This window comes from Centrocercus urophasianus, unplaced genomic scaffold, assembly GCF_019232065.1.
Source record: "Centrocercus urophasianus isolate 14NV4802_14NV808 unplaced genomic scaffold, USGS_Curo_1.0 seq_10, whole genome shotgun sequence".
Taxonomy (NCBI): domain Eukaryota; kingdom Metazoa; phylum Chordata; class Aves; order Galliformes; family Phasianidae; genus Centrocercus; species Centrocercus urophasianus.
The window spans coordinates 67,095,221-67,112,587 of NW_024884142.1; positions in this window are offsets into that span (position 1 = coordinate 67,095,221).

The following is a 17,367-nucleotide window of genomic DNA, read 5'->3' on the forward strand; positions in this document are numbered from 1 at the left end:
AACCTGGTGGATGATGGAAAGCTGCGTTGACATAGTATACCTAGACTTCAGCAAAGCCTTCAATGCCGTCTCACCTTATATCCTCCTGGAGAAGCTGGCAGCATGTGGCTTGGACAGATACGCTGCTGGGGTAAAGAATTGGCTATGTGGCTGGACCCAGAGAGTAGTGAGGAATGGAGTTGAATCCAGCTGGTAACAAGTCATAAGTGGTGTTTGACAGGGATCAGCACTGGGCCTTGTCCTGTTCAATTTCTTAACTGATGATCTGCATAAGGGCACTGAGTGCACCCTCAGCAAGTTCACAGATGACACCAATTTGGCAGGAAGTATTGATCAGCCTGAAGGTAGGGAGGCCCTACAGAAAATCTGGACAGGCTGAATTGCTGGCTTGAAGCTAGTGGGATGAAGTTCAACAAGAACAAGTACCGTGTCCTGCACTTTGGGCACAATGACCCCAGGCAGTGCTACAAACTTGGGGCAGATTAGCTGGAAGACTGTGTAGAGGAAATGGACCTGCGGATGATGGTTGACGCTTGTCTGAATATGAGCTAGCAGTATGCCCAGGTGGGCAAGAAGGCCAATCCTGGATTGGCATCCTGGATTGTTCAGAAATAGTGTTGCCAGCAGGAGCAGGGAGCAGATTATCTCCCTATACTCAGCCTTGGTGAGGCTGCACCTCGAGTACTGTTCAGTTTTGGGCCCTTCACTACAAGACAGACACTGAGGCCCTGGTGCAGCAAGTTCAGAAAAGAGCAGTGAAGTTGGTGAGGGGTTTGGAGGGCAAACCTTGTGAGGAGTGGCTGAGGGAACTGTGATTGTTAAGTCTGCAGAAGAGGAGGCTTGGGGAGACCTTATCGCTCTCTACAATTTCCTCCTGAAGGGTGACTGTGTTGAGGCAGAGATCAGCCTCTTCTCACATGTAACTAGCAATAGGACTAGAGGGAATGGCCTCAAGTCACAACAGCAGAGATTGAGTTTGGTTGTTAAGAAAATCTTCTCCAAAAGAGCCAACCAGCACTGGAATGGGCTGCCCAGGGAGGTGGAATCACTGACCCTGAAGGCATTCAAGAAACATTTAGATGTTGTACTGAGGGACATGGTTTAGTGGGACATAATGATCATAGGTGATCATGGTCATCATAGTATGATTATGGAAGTCTTTTCCAACCTTGGTGATTCTATGATTCTATGCAAATCACAGCTAACAGTTTTTCTGAAAATTGACCTATAAGTAAAACAGATTGAAAAGTAGAATTTTTATAAAGAACTTTTTTTTTTTTGTAGGTACACAGAGTCTCATTTTTAAGGCTTTCATGAATTATTTTAAAATTCTTTTGTGCTGTAAGTGAGTTTTACAATCCAATTCATGATATAAGGCCTTACGGTATCAGCCTCCAAATATATTCATAATGAACCAGTGTCTTAAAAAGCAGAAAGCTTGAATAATGGACAGGAGAAAAAACATTCAGTATATTTATATGAAAGATCAAGGTCACTGTGCAATGATGTCGAGAATAGAATAGGTAATGTTGAAAAAATCTGCCTTATTTTCACCTGCCTTATTATTCAACTTTTAATACTTCTGGAAAAAAAGAATGATAGGAGGATAAGCCTCTTGGCCTTACATATAGTAAGTTTTTCCTATTATTCTTTCTCCCTTCACTAAGTTGTCACTGCATAAAATGCCTGCTTCATTACAGGTTGGTTGTTTTGTTGGGGTTTTTTGTTCCATTTTTTGTCAATATCCACTTAGTGTATGAGATTTGGAGAGTATGCTTGCTTTTAACCTCTGGAAAGCATTAAGATTTTTATAGTGTGCTCCATATTAATTACAGATGAAGATGAATGTTTCGACTGTTCCTCCGCTTGGTGTCTTTAAAGGAAGAATATCTTGCTGTTTAACTGCTGTGTTCACGAACAAAAGAATTATCTGAGTTGAACAGAAACACAAAAGAAACTTATCTCACTATCTTGGATTTCTAGTTTTGGACCAGGTGAAATACCTTGCATGTCCATTTGGAAAGGTATTTTTAAATTTCACTATGCAGGAATGTTCCTGAAACTTTAGATATAAGTCATCTTTTTGCACTAAAATGTGGAGAACTTTTGAGGGAATCATTTAAATGATTTCCCAAATAGGCTACTTCTTTGTTACTGATTGACCATAGTGGTGGTGTCCTCCTTTAACTTCTCCGACTTTTCTTTCCACAGTATTTTATTTATTTATTTATTTATATTTACATATTTTTTAATCTGTAAGGTTTATTGAGTACACTGGATGCTTATAGCAGCTCAGAGAAGCAGAGATTTCAGTCATGCTGTTACATTTATTGCTCAAGTTCACGTAAAAAATGTATTGATAGAAAATATGGCACTGTAGTAGGCAAAGTAGGCACTGCTCACCTACCTGGCTTTGTGTTTCTTAAACAGAAATGACTTTCTGAGTTGGGGCAACAAACCATAATTTATACCATTGCTTTGTCACTGTTCTAATCCCATGTGTATTACGTAAATATGATCGCTGTCATTTTACAGTCTCAGAACTTCTGCATTAACTTGAGAAATTCAGATTGATCTACTTCATTAGAAGGAAAATGCTTGAGTTTCTCATTGGAAATTAGATTTAGATTTGTTCTCAGTTGGCACCCATGGAACAGCTACCACATAACACTAATAAACACTCAATTAAATTGATGTTTTTATTTTGTAACTTGTACAGTGGTATTATAAAGTGAGAAATGAGAAGAGTAAGATATTTGGAAGTATAGAGTTATTTGATGGACAGAAATGTTAATTTTATTTATTTATTTAAATGCAAAATAATATTATGATTATGTGTTGTATGAGGGCTGTTAAAGTAATGCCTCCTATTTTATTATGCTGTCCCATAACATCAGTGGCAGATGGTGCTATGGCAATAGAGGATGAACCTTCTAACTAATATTCCATTACAATTTGTTGCTGTGTGATAGATGGCAGCAGAGGGGCAGAAGACATGGAAGTGCATATGAAGCAATAGTGTGGAACTGAATTCTTCCATGCGAATAAATTGGCACCCATTGGCCTTCATCGACACTTCCTGAACATCAGTGGAGACCAAACAGTGGATGTGAGCACAATGGGGCAGTAGGTGGTGCCTTTCAGCCATGGTAGCAGTGACAGTGGGTCTTCTCTGCTGGTGCAGGTTTTTATGAACGCAGCACACAAGCTCTTGTTCATCACTGGTAAAAATTTATAGATAAGGGTGGTAAGTATGTTGAAACAGTGTTTTGTAGCTTTCCATAGAAATAAGTAGGAGGCTTTACACTCAGAGCAACCTATGTTGCTAGTTTGAAGCCATTCACAGTCCTACAACTGGTTGCTCAGTGTCACCTTGCATTTTTCTCTGTTACAGTAAATGTCTCTTAGGTAAAATAAAAAATGCAGTAAACCAGATCAATAAATGCACTGAGGCTTTTCAGCCTGGCAGCAAGTTCTTGAACTCGCACTGCCATTTTAAGAGTGAATGTAACAGTACTGTGATCTGGAAATCAATAATGCAGAACAAGCATATATACCAAAGAACAAGTGAAATACATACTAAGCAGTTTTTTCTAGCATATATTCAAGATACTCTAAAATAAGTTTATTTCAAAATTTTGATTTCTAGCATCTGATGATAGCTTTGTAATTGAACATGGTAACTAGTCTACTGAGTAACCAGGAGTAGAATGAAACAAAGACATATGTTTTTGAATAGCATTTACAGCTTTTTACTCCAAATTTGGAGAAGAGTTTGTATGTTAACAGATTTTCTTTAAAAATAAAATCATTCTCTATTCTAACTTTCAGTCGAGGAATAAAATTTTAAATCTTTTTGTCTTCCTACTCATGACATGATCAGCTTTTGAGATATGTTAAAACGATGCTATGAATTGCTTGAAAATTTGTATTGAACAGAAGCCCAGTCATCCACAGTCCATTCTTTCTCACAATTCCCATGCAAATGTCTTGTGATACATGCAGTTTCATATTCCACAGCATATGGTAGCAGAAGAAAGAATTCAGCAAAATATAAGGCTTTTTTTTATTTCAGTATGTGATTGTTATGTCAAAAAAGCCTGAATGTTTTGTAAAGAAAAGACAACAGTGTGAAAAATTAAAAAAAAAAAAAAAAAAAAAAAAAAAGGAATTGGCTGGGAAAAGCTCATGAGAACTGACTTGACCGTGTTAGAGTTGAGTATGCACTGTAATGAGAAGTGGATAATTTGATTTTGAGTCATAAAGTAGATAATAAAGTTAGGGGAATATCTAGGAATATCAGAATCCTTAGGGAGCTCCTAGTAAAAGAACATACTTTATCTTATGAACACATAGCGAGTGTTCTGCTTCCTGCAGTGTGGGGGGGAGGGGTAAAATGGTTTGAAATTATTTAAAATTTTTCAGAAACTGTAAGTGAATAAAACATGATGTGCAGGAAATGAGTGAAATGAGAGAAGCAAAGACTCATGATTTGCTGTTATATTTCTTTGGAGACTAATGAATTGCAGAAAGCACTATCTTCATCTTTAAGCCATAGCATGCCCGTAGTGCAGATCAAAATTAAGGAAGCAGAATGGATGAAATCTGGATTAAATAGTGGCATGCAGTGAGATTGCTGCTCAGACCTGTGCCCAATTTAGGCTAAGAGCATTCCGTTCTGAAAGACTCCCTTCTTTATCTATCTCAGTGCCAAGGAAAGGACTGCAAGTGACCATCTGTATTTTCTCAATCACGTTATTGGCTCTGTCCTCTGGCAGCAGACAGCATCCTCGTATGACTACTGATACTCAGGCACTTGCAGATACTTCCTCATATGAAGTAGTTAGATAAATTAGGCAGTTGCTCAGCCCTGATGGGAAGGGAAATCCTTATATCATTTGGTCCATCATAATGGAAGGAAAATAGTATATCCACTGAGTACGAAATAAACCAGTGATGTGACCAGACTTTGTCCAAAGATGATAAATTCTCAGGCACTAAGAAAAATGTTATTTATACATTTAAGTATCTATGTTTCATAGCAGACTAAGGGGCATTGCATACTGGTGTAACTATTAGGCACTTTCTAAGTGTTTCACAGTACTAACCTAAAGTGTTAATAAATCTGTTAATCTAAAGTGTTAATAAGTGTTAGTAAGTTTTCGCTGTTGAATATTAGTATAATATTTAAATCCAAATCTTGTTTTATTATAGTTCCTAGTTTTTAAAAAGATTATTCTTCTTGATCCTCATCATTGTACACTGGAAAACTGTTCGTTGTTTAAATAGATGTGGCATAACAGAATAAGCCTGGAACAGGAAATATAGACACTGCATTTCATCTTTATGTTTGGAGAAGTGTCAAATTAATAACAATTTAAAGATGATAAAGATAGACCCATAATCTCATGCATTACCTTTCCCTCGTTCAGACTTCAAGATGATCTATCTCTCTCTTCATCATTCTCGCCCTTAGTGAGGCAAGTTTTGTTTTCTGCTTGATCAGAATTCTGCTAAAGATCCAAAGTTTAATAGAAAACATGTTCATACCAAACATCACTTTTTGCGTATTGAAAACACTATTTCAATTTGGCTTCTATTTCTTCTTCAGCAAAACTTTTGTGAGAAGATCCAAAAGGATTTTGATAAGTAGCATTATATGTCACATCATACCAGATCAGAATTTATTATCCATTAAAGATACATTGATTTTTCTTCTAATATGAAATTAATGGATAATAATTATAGAGAAGGCATTTCAGTACATCCATTTTCTCCAATTATTCTGCAATTTCAAGACATTAGTTTTTTTTAAGAGGCTGTTAGAAAAGTGTTTCATACTGGTAATAGTACAGAGAAGGTTTTGTTACGGTGAGCAGTCAAAATTTACAAGAGTTTACTTGATAGTGACAAGTTATCTTAGATGGCAATGTAAGCAGCCATGTGATTACAAAAATAAATAGGTGAACTCAGTAAAACCTATTCTGTCTGATACTCATAATCAATGAAGGAAAGATGATCAGTAATTACAATCAAAATTTTTGGGGGAAGAAGGGAATGACTTTAGGGAATGCATATTTAATGACATGGATAATTAGATGTCTCCTGCAGAAGTGCTAAAAAGCAATCAAAACTGAAAGCTCATTTACAAAGTATATTCTGAAATATAATTGTTGCCTGAAGGAAAAAAAATGTTTAAGAAGCCACAGTTTCCTGGAATAGTTCTTTTGTAAGAACAGGGAGCAACCTCTAGTGACACTTGCAACCACAGTGACAATGAAGAAATGATTATTTTTCAACAGTTTTAGAAATGACTGAATTTGGTAAAGCACAGACATATCATTGAGCACAATTTGTGTGGCAGTTTTCTAGCATGCCTACAAACTCTGAAGCAATTCAGGACCTACATAGTCACTGCCCTGGATGCTGAGAAACTTTTGCCCTCGTGTTGTGTGCTCGATTGTGTGCAATGCAGCAAAGATGGACTGGGGTTATGGTAAATTACAGACATAACATCAGGAGATCATGTTTATAGATGCAGAGAGACCAAAATTATTACCAGGATGAATTCACAGGAAACTCTGGAGTCTTTGTAACTAAATGGCTCTCTAAAGTCATTGAAACAGTCCATCCTACTTTTTCAAATTCTGGAAACAAGGTTTAGGAGCAGAAGGCTCTGACAGATCTTTGGACATCTAGCTTTTAAGATAGTGAGAAACAAGTGGACACGTCCCTATTTTCTGAGAGGACAATGAAGTGTTTTTCCATCCTGTGAGTGCTTCCTACCAAAAGCTTCCTTCTTTATGCTATAATGCTAGATAGAACAGTATAAAAAGAGCCTGATGTCTCTGATTAATAATTGTAAATAAAATAGAAATAATTTGAGTATCTAGTATTTGAAACCAGATATTTACTAGTAACCTTACAGCTTTTAGTAATATGATTTTTTGTGCTAGAAGATTGAAACAAAAGGGTGGTTTTGTTTTTTTTTTGTTTGCATGTTTTTAAGGAAATAGTCATAAAATTGCTAGATATTTCATATCTTCATTAAAAGAAACAAAATTTAACATGTTACATTCCTACATGCATTTCTAGCACATCCATGTGAAATGCATGTTAGTTACTGAAGTTTTACTGGAGCTGGTGCTCACCAGTGCAGTGGAGGTCATTAAGGAGATTAAGATCAGAGGCAGCTTGGACTACAGTGACCATGCCCTGGTAGAGTTCGTGATCTCAAGGAGTATGGACCTGCCAGTGTGTGGAGTCAGGGTGATGAACGTCAGGAAAGAAAAATTCCAGCTGTTTAAGGAATTATTGGATCAGCTGTCCTGGGAAGATATCATAAGGGGCATGGGAATGGAATAGAGCTAACAGCTATTTAAGGATACCTTTCTGTGTGTACAAGAGCTCTCTATGCCCCAGCAGAGAGCCTGCAGCAACTGCCTGGTGCTGGGGACCATGAGTACAGGCCCCTGGGAATTCTGCTCAGGTTTGATGCTTTGGTATTAATGACAAACACATTCTCATGTGCTTTCAGTTTTCAGATACTAGTTGTTGGCATTTTTGTACAATACTTCTAAAGAAACCAATTTTGTTCTCTCTTGACTAATTTTAGATCTGGCTGCTTGTGAGGTTTTTTGAGTTTTTTTGTTCCATGGGATTAAAATGGCTTTACACAGTGAAGTGCTCAGCTGTGTTATATGCACAAGCTTATAGCACTACCTGATGTAGTAATTCTAGAGTAATGTGTTTATGAATCCCACACATCATTCAAAACAGGCAGCACTAGTATTTCAGACCAGAAAATAAATGCCACCTAAAGCTTGATGGAAGTCAGCATCAATGTAAATATGTAGGAAACCACTGAACTGTAAAGCTGTGTAGTCTAAGTTGCTATGCAATACTTACTTCCTCTCTGTTTTGTGTTGTGTTTTTTTTGGTTTTTTTTTTGCCAGATTAGAAAACCTTTCCTACTGTTTACAAGCTCTGTAAAGTCATTTTCCTTTTTTTTTTTCTCATTTGCTGATTTCCAATGCATGAAAACTGATGTTAGAATTTTGCTAAATCATATATTAATTATAGAAATGGGGAAAAAGTTCCTGTTCAGAACTCCATATTTTTCTTGAAAATAAAATGCAAGGTGAATTTCCTTGACTTTACATCACATAATTCCTTTTCTCACCATTTCTTATTGTTTCAAATGGTATATTTTTTCCTTTATTCATTTTGCATTAGTGTTGAAGCTTTTCCTGCTGAAGCTTCTGTCAATTTCAATGTTATTCAACTGTCTTCTTGAAAGATTGAATTCCAACATATCGGCTGAAAATTTCTTTTTTGTAACTTTTATTTTATATTTTTTGTATGTCTCTTAAACATTTATTTGGGGATATAATTGGAATAAATGCTATTAAAAAGTACTGTGTTCTTTTTTTTTTTTTTTTTTTTTTTTTTTTTTTTAATGGAGTCTCTTTGGATACCAAACAAACATTTCAGAATAACATACACTCCACTGTAATTAATGGATATGACAATTAATGTCATCAAGTATGACAGAAGAGAAAGTAATTTAAAATAAATTTAGTAGCTTGTGGTACTAATAGGAATGGGAGGGTGGTTGGATTAGATGATCTTGCAGGTCGTTTCCAACCTTGCGATTCTATGATTCTATGAAATTAAAAATCCAACACCATTCCTAATTCTTTATTACTTACTTACATCAACCACTTAAGTTTGAATGTTATTACATACTTATAATAAAGACACATCTCCAATAGAGTAGTGCATAATGTTCCTGCTCTGGTAATGTCAATTGTGTAAGGTTATTTATACAATACTTACACTTAAAGCTTCAAATATAACCAAATAATAAGCATATTTGTTTCTGTTGGATTCCTTTCATACATTAGGAGAAGCAAGAGAGGAGATTCAACAGGAGCCTAGAAATCTGTTTATTTTCTTTACTATTTTTTTCATAGTTTATTTCTCTCACTAATACTGATGGTTGTGTGGCATGGTCTTATGGTCTTATAACATAAGATCAATAAATGCTTACTTAATATTCATTTAATACTCTTAGAAATATTCCAGAGGTGTTGGTGTGAAATGGATTTGAACTCTTTCATTCATGAAACTGAGATCCAAGTTCTTGATATGAAAAACTTTTGAAATCACCAAAGAAATCATAAAACATGAAAACATTTAGATTCGGGGCCAATATTCTGTATAGCATAGACTATTATATTTTATACTGTTGTTTGTAAGAACTTGCAATTGAAGAAAACATCTTATTCAGAAACCTTACTTTTCAGTTCTGAAGGTAGTGAAATACTCTGTCTTTGACTTTGTCTTATTTATTCCACTGCTTAGTCAGCCACAGTTATAGAAATTAAATTCTTATAAAGTTACATCATCAAGAACAGTAAAAAGTATTTTTTTCTGTGCTTATTTAAAGCACCTTTTTATATCCTGTTTTTCATGCCCATAAAGGTACTTATGCTCTACTGAGTCATGTCTCAATTTTCTTTTGATCAGCAAAGTTCACTGAGATCTTCACATCTTTTCTGTTAGATTATTTATTCAGTCCTCATAAACTGTGGATTTTGAAAAACATATTTTTTTCAAATGTGGATAGCAGAAGCATATGCACTATAGAAGCATTTTAGTATATCTCTGTTTAGTCTCATATAGAGAGAATCAGATGGGTATTTGTATGGCTTTTTTACGCTGCTAAATTTAAATCATTTTTTATTGAAGAGACATGCTGAAAATATGAATGTACCTTCTTGAAAAACTGATGTCTGCGTGTTTGCCAAAGACACTCTTTTCCAGGATAAGGTGAGATTGTGTTCACTATTAATTAGTCTGTAAACATAAAAGTATGTGACAACCAAGTTGTCAAAAATCTAAAACTTTGTATAACTCTCCTTTCATCATTACTGCAAATTTAAGAGTTTTTCAGCTGTGTGACCTCTGATTATGATTTTAAAAATAATTTCCATTACTGGCTACCAAATCAAATACCATTTCCGTAGAGATATTTTCACTATTAGATCTTCAGAAATATTGCAAGATTATGTCCTAGGTAAGTTCATGAAAACTGTGAAAAGCTTATGCTTTCTCTTTGTTCAAGGCCATGCTTCTGAGAAGAGTCAGCACTTGTTTCTAGGGAGTGCTTCTCAAACAAAAAAAAACTTGCTCCTCTTTACTGTCCATGTACCTCACTTGGAGGACATTTTGGTAATGACAGAGATGTTACTCTTAGAACATCATTAAAATGGGAGGTCTATTTAGAATTGAAATTCCTGAGAAATGTCTTTTCAAAAGTCATTTAGTGAATAGGAGGCATTAGTCATCTCTTTTGATGGATGACACTTTCTTTTCAAAGGAATTGATCTTTCCATTGACATATGTTATTGTACTTTTCTGAATTCTACTCAGAATGTTTAGAAATCCATGAGGAAAAGACATTTTAGATGACATTTGGAAGGCAGGTTTTTTATTACTTATTTAATTTGTTCAGTTTTCGTTCCCATTATTCATATTTCCATCCAAAATTAATTTCCATGTATTTTGTTGCACTGATATTTTGACTGTTATTTCAGGCTACCAGATGAATTCTCTCTTGAAGCCTGGTAGCTACAGTGGCATGTTCAGGAAAGACTGTAGTGTCTGTGGGATAAAGCACATGTCCAAATGCCGGACCTACCTGCCTTCCCTGGGCTCTCTCACCACTAGACCATGCAAATTGTAATTTGTGTGCGTAAGTGATAACAGCACACCTGCCAAATTTCCCTTCTGGAGGTGTAGAGGGTAATATCTGCATGTTTTAAAGTGTGAATGTGTACCAGAAAGTGTTCTAATATTCTTAGTGCTTGGCAAAACTTTTTCTTTTAAAGGGCTCACATAATTTAAAAAGATACGTTAAAAATAATATGTGCAAAATACCACCAGTACACACATCCTGAATCCTGTGTTTATGAACAGCTGTATTCTGCAGCAGCAAAATTAACAGATGAATTCACATGCTGGTAACATTAATACGAATTAGTTCAGTAATCATTCAGCTTTTACAGCAGAGCTGGAAATAATGGGTTTTCTTTATATTTTAATATTGTTGGTGTTTACAATTTATTGAAAGTGTCTGCTTTCTAAAAGTCATTATTAGTATTTTGTTCCACATACTTCAAGATTTTTAAACCTTTTTAAAAATTCCTTCTTGAAAATACGTCTTGGATTTATTTACTATAGTTTGGGTCTTTCTGTCTTTGTTCAGTTCTTTTGCCATACTGTATTATTCAATTAGGTGATAAGGTAAGATATGCAATTTATTCTCAAATTGTAATTAGAAGGAAATTGTTGTTTCTCATTGAGTACCTTTTGATTTATGTGACAAAGAGGCTATTTTGGATTTTCAGTATTTAAGAGGAGACAAGAAATTGTATGTGTGTATAACTTGCTGTAACAACCTAGGATTAATATAAGAGAATCCTTATTGAATGGAAAAGATTAAGTCAGCCAACTAGTGGTCCATTCATCTGGCTCCTTTTGTAAGTATCATGCAACAATCCTTACGACACCTAAATTTTTTTACTCTACGTTCTAAGGTTACTGTGCTAAACATTTTATATTACTCTGTTCCATGAACTTTGACTATCAGCTTTAAATGTGTCGAGTATTTGATTTCTGTTATTTTTCTGTTAGAAATATGGTATCTATTTTCTGACCTCTTGACATGAGCACTTCACTGTAATTCTAAAGCAAGAACATCATAACCCAAGTGATGTTTCCACTAGAATCAGAAATAATTTTAAAAAATCTTCATTATATTTATAACATTAACCTCATTCTAAGAGTCATCCAGTGCTTGAAACAAAGCAATTTTGTGTGTCAAAATAATTCTGTAGCTTATTGGTTCTGAAAATTAAAAACTTGCATAATAATTAAAGAGTTGAGGCCTAACATCATTTAATGACTCTGACAGACCTGCCTGATTAAAGATTCCCAGAGAAGATTAATGACTGCAGTAAGTATTTGACCTTATGGGATCTCATAAAATTATTCTCTGAAAAGTTTAATGCAGACTTAATAAACAGTAATTGTTGCCTTGCTACCATATGGTTGATACCGGATAGGTGAGGGTGGAATCCATTTGAAATACTGATCACAGGCTTGTGTAAGTTGAATGAAAACATTAATTGGATGTATCATGAAACATGTGGGCAATTGCTCCTAGGGGATTTATACTTACTTTCAATGGCAAAAGAATTGAGAAATGTTAAGAGTTTTTATTTCCTTAAAAATTTTTGTCCAAGAACAGCAAAGTATTTGAAAGATTGATAATTATTATTTCAATTTCAAAGCTATTAGTAAGGGAAAATAAGGGCCAACATTTAAAAAATTTGTTTTGGTATGTAAAAATACATATAAGCGTGCAATCTGATTTCAGTGAAGTGTGACATAAGATTTTTAAGTTCTTCTTCTCCTGGGCATCCACTGAATTCAGTGGGAGCTGATCAAAACCTACTTTAGTGCCAAGATAAATACTAGAACATACTAATGGAAAAATAATACAAGTGCTTCAGACTCTTCTGGAATTGTATTACAATACTGCACACTAAAACTAGGACTCCAAGCCCTGCAACTTAATGAATTTTTCCAAACATTATTCACGTTGAAAGCAATCCAGATTGCTTAACTTTTAGTCATCAACTGAGGTGATAGGAGCCAAGCAGTCTTGATAGGCTTGGCCTGTGGAGCTTCCTTTTAGATTATCTGATCTGTTCTTTGAAGAAAGACAGTATTTTATGACTGCGGTTTCATGGTCTCTTCAGTCCATGTGCTTATCCACAAGTTGCTTGTATTTTCCTCCTGAAGTTCTAACTCAGTGGCAAATAATAGTTCAAAACAGGAAAATAATTGCAGGAAATGCAGTACTTTTCTGTGTTATACTTTGTTGTATATGTGTAGTTGCGAAAAGTTTTAAGTCCGTAACACAGTCTTATAATAGGTGAGATTATTCCATGTGTTTTTGTTATGTTCACCTGTCTCGAAAAGTTCTTGTGGTTTGCATTCTCTGTGGTATATATACTTATCAGAAACTCAGAAGGATGAATGGTTGTCAAATCATAGTTATCAATTTCTGTTATATTTATTTATATTAATCAAGGAGAATTTTATTTTACCCGTCTTGTTATTGTTTTCTTTCCTCTATGAAAGTGTCAAGTTTCTCCCGTAACAAAACAGGTCAACAAATAATTTAAAATGAGCTTTATATAGTGCCCTTTGGAAACATGAGCATTCAGCAAGTTTATAAATAAAAATATACCAGTGGGGTTATATTTTTGTCAGAGAATATAGGAGGGGTTGATTCTAACTGAAGAGAAATTAGTCCTCACTTCTTAATTCAGTAAGACCTAAGTTAGCATGTGTTTGTAAAAGCTTTGGAACAGTTTGGGTTTTGCACCTGGCTTTAAGGTATGCACTCTTCCATACCTTAAACCGGAATCAGCCTGCCCTCTGGCTTTAGGGAGCCTATGCCATTTCTGTCAGTATTATCTTGCATCATTGCTGTGAAATTGGAAAACTGCATGTTGGAAGGGACCTTTAAGATCATGTGATTTTTCTTGAATTTGAACATATACATAAATGGCCTTTAGATCTCTTCATTGGCGTTAGTCTAAACATGTTCATAGCACGGATTTACTCAGTAAGCTTTTTTTTCTTCTTTTTCATTGTTATTGACTATTGCATTCAGCTTTTAGTATTTTTGCAATAACATTTTAAACACAAGCAAAAAGATTTTCAATATGTACTTACATAAATACATAGAGTCAAGCGGGATTGAGACCTTTTGAAGAGAAATAAATCTAAAGTTGGCCAGAGTAGTTTTTTTTTCCTGCAGAAAATGCAAACACAATTATTATTTTTATTCTAAAAAGGTACTAATATATAATTTTATTTTAAAAGAGTAATTTCAATTTACTTGCTAATGATTTTATTTTTTAATTGATTAAAAAATAAATTGAAAATTTTTTAGAAGCTAGGAAATGCTCTCAAAATCTACGGAAATGTACATAGAAAGATAAACAGATATAGAAACTATGGCAAGTTTCACCACACAGTGAATAGTGGCTTTTTGCAAACAAGAATGTGACTTCTTGTACCTTTCTTACTAGAGGAAGTTCCGTGAGTGTGTAGTTCTCTGTTCTTGGTAATTACTGCAAAGGAAACATATTACCATGACATGTTTTTACAGTCCTATTGAAGCTCATTTTGGAAATGGAAAATGGGCATTTTATTTTTCTTTTAACAGTTCTCATTCAACTCAATTCAAAATGTATACATGTCTGCAATTTAACTGATGCATATTTTGTCAGTGTGGAGGGTAACTCTTCAACTTTAGAAGCATTCATTTTGTGCTGCAGGTAAATCTCATTTGTTTCGAAGCAGAAGGTGGTTTTATGTCACTAAAACTGTTAGTAATGTTGCTGAAATTGTTGTATGTGTCTGTAACAACAGCTTATTACCACTACGCTCTTTTAAATAAAATAGTTGTCTAATAAGTTCGAGTTTATCTGATGGATTTGTGCGGCATGCAATTCTAATCTTGATACGATTCCTGATGTTAGTCTATTTACAGCTTTGTTTCATATAAATGAAATGTAACTAGTAATTATATAAGTATTAGTAATCAAAGAAAGAAGTGTATTATGGTCATGTCAGTTATTTTTTATTTAAAAGTGTTGGTAATTTTGCAGTACTTTAGTGGGTGAATAAAACATTATCTTCTTTGCTTCTAAGTCTCAAAGGACAACCTGGAGTTAAAATGTGCACTCAGTAACATGCCCACACTACAAGTTGGACAAACTCTTTTAAGTGTAGCAGAGAGCACTAACTCTAATCACTCAGGTCTGTGCTGGCTGCTGGGGAGACTGGCTTCTGCAAGGTCCATGGCAAGGTATAGCCACTTGTTCCAGACTCAGCACATGGAGAGCTGATGCAGTGCTTAAAGTTTGACTGTAGCAGAGTCACCTGGGCTGCCAATGTATAAAGAAATAAAGGCATGTGGTTTTTGACCACAGCATGCAGAAGCTAGGCAGGCAGAATGACTGACCTATGGGGTTAACCCTTCTCTGCATCTGTCTCCACTGAAGTCATCCTCCAGCTCTCTCCTCTGCTGGTGACACTCCTGCAATGCTTCATGTATCACATGTTATGCTTAGGTTACTTTGATCAGCTGTCCTCATCCTCACTGACAACTTGTTGATCTCTTTTTAGTGCTACCTCGACTTACCTCTGCAGTGTTCTGCAGTTCACTCTGATGTGTTGTGAACTTCAATGTAGCTTTACTGAGGACAATTAGTCTTCTAGATCCTCCTCCTTTTGTTACCTTTGAATCTTTTCTTCTTTATCCATATTACCAGTGGCTACTAAACACAAGTTCTTATTTTTCATTTTGTTCCTCCCTAATCCTAACACCCCTCCCCCTCTATTTACGTTTCTTTATGTTGATTCTTCGTGTTGATATACACTTCCAGGAATGTCCTTTCAGCAGAGAATTTATTGTACTTTATTTGCAAGACCCCTCTGTTGCTTATGTAAAAAATACCTTTCAATAGCTGCCTTAGTTGTGCTACTTTCTATGAACCAGATTGACGTATACGAATTATATATTATCTTTCTTTTCTCTCACATCTGTCTGCTTGTCTCTTTGCCCTTGCTTTATTCTGTGCATCAATCAGTGTAAGGCTAATTATTTTCTGAATGTTCAAAATGTGCTTAGAGCAAAAAATTCACTATGCTTTTTGTGTTTTTTTTTTTCCCCACTTTCTGATTATGTCCCTGAAATGGAGACACTGATTAGTGACACAGTGCTAGACATTAGCACCTGTAGCACTGGTTTACATACAACATTTTAAAATAGGGGACATGCTTATTGTCTCTATGTTGAATAAGATCTCATCTGGTTTGACAGTAATTAGAATTTGGACAAGTTACTCAAGAGATTTAGAGGTTTTTTCTCCTATGTTTTATCTGACAGAAATTCCTTTGTACTGTGCTTGTTTTAATGTGTGAAGTCAGTCTGTGGAACCTCAGATCATTAATCCAGTCATTTTCTTATTCTTTCCAGCTCATGTGATCATGTTTATCAAGCAGCTCCCTGTTTCTGGCCTGTGATATCACATCCTCAGAATACTTGAGTCTCTCCAGTTGTTCCTTTCTTCTCCATTTCTACCTTGTAATTTTTTTCATGTTATCTTTAATACTCGGAAGCATTGTTCCTGTCAGCAGCGGTGAAATTGGAGCTCAACATTTTTGATATGTATTAATAAAACACAGTATTTAGACATGTAGAAGCAAAGAAAATCAACCATATTGTGTATAACGTGTTCAGGAATGGTAATGACTAATGTTGGCACACTAAAATAGTGCGATCCAGGACTGGTGTTAGATTTACAGGGAAAAGACATATACTGGCACTAGAATAGTCACTAATTTTAAATGGGAGGGGATGGAAAGCACTGTTACTCAATTAGAGTCAACATTTGAATTATTGTTTGAGCTAACAGAGCTGTGAAGACAAGCTGTCTTGTTGACTAATGACCTGCAAAATATGTTTTTCAGTATGCCCAGGCCATTCTGAGACAATTAGTGCAGTGTTGCTGTTCTCCAGATGTACTTATTCATCTGCAAAACTTTTAGCACTGATTGTAGATTTGTAAACAAATTATTCAACAACCCCAGTGTATCACCAGAATGACAGAGAAACAGATGTGATGCTGTATCTGAAATGCCTAATTCAAGATTTGATCATTCTTCTACGCACACTGCCAATTAGCCTTAAAGAGTAGAGGATTGTCTACGGGAAAAATGTTTCTTCTTAAAACCAGCTGGCCTTGGGAATCTTTTATGTATTGATGATAAAATCAGAGAAGCTGTTCTAATGCTCCCTTTTTAAACATGCTTCAACTCCTGTCAATGTAATTTTAAAGAGCTTAGGTGATTCGTCTTAAGTCTCTGATCTCACTGTGAATTTGCCTCGAATTTGCCTTATTAAGGAAAAAAATTTGCAGATAAATGAATGAAAGCATATGTTTCTGGAAAAGGTTGTATTTCTCTGTTTTACTTCTAAATACTCCTCTATCTCTGACTCTGAGGAGATTTAAAGAAATGTGGTTTAAATCTTGCTTGTTGTCTTTCATTTTGTCTGGATAACAGCTGCTCATATGTGATCTAATGGCTTAAAAAATATTATTCTCATTTGCAATGTATTTCAGATTTTCCCCATATAGTAAGGTATTAGTTTGAGCAGGCAGAAGTTAAGGCTGACTAGCCTGTGGTTAAGTTTTGCTGCTAAGAAGGGGCGCT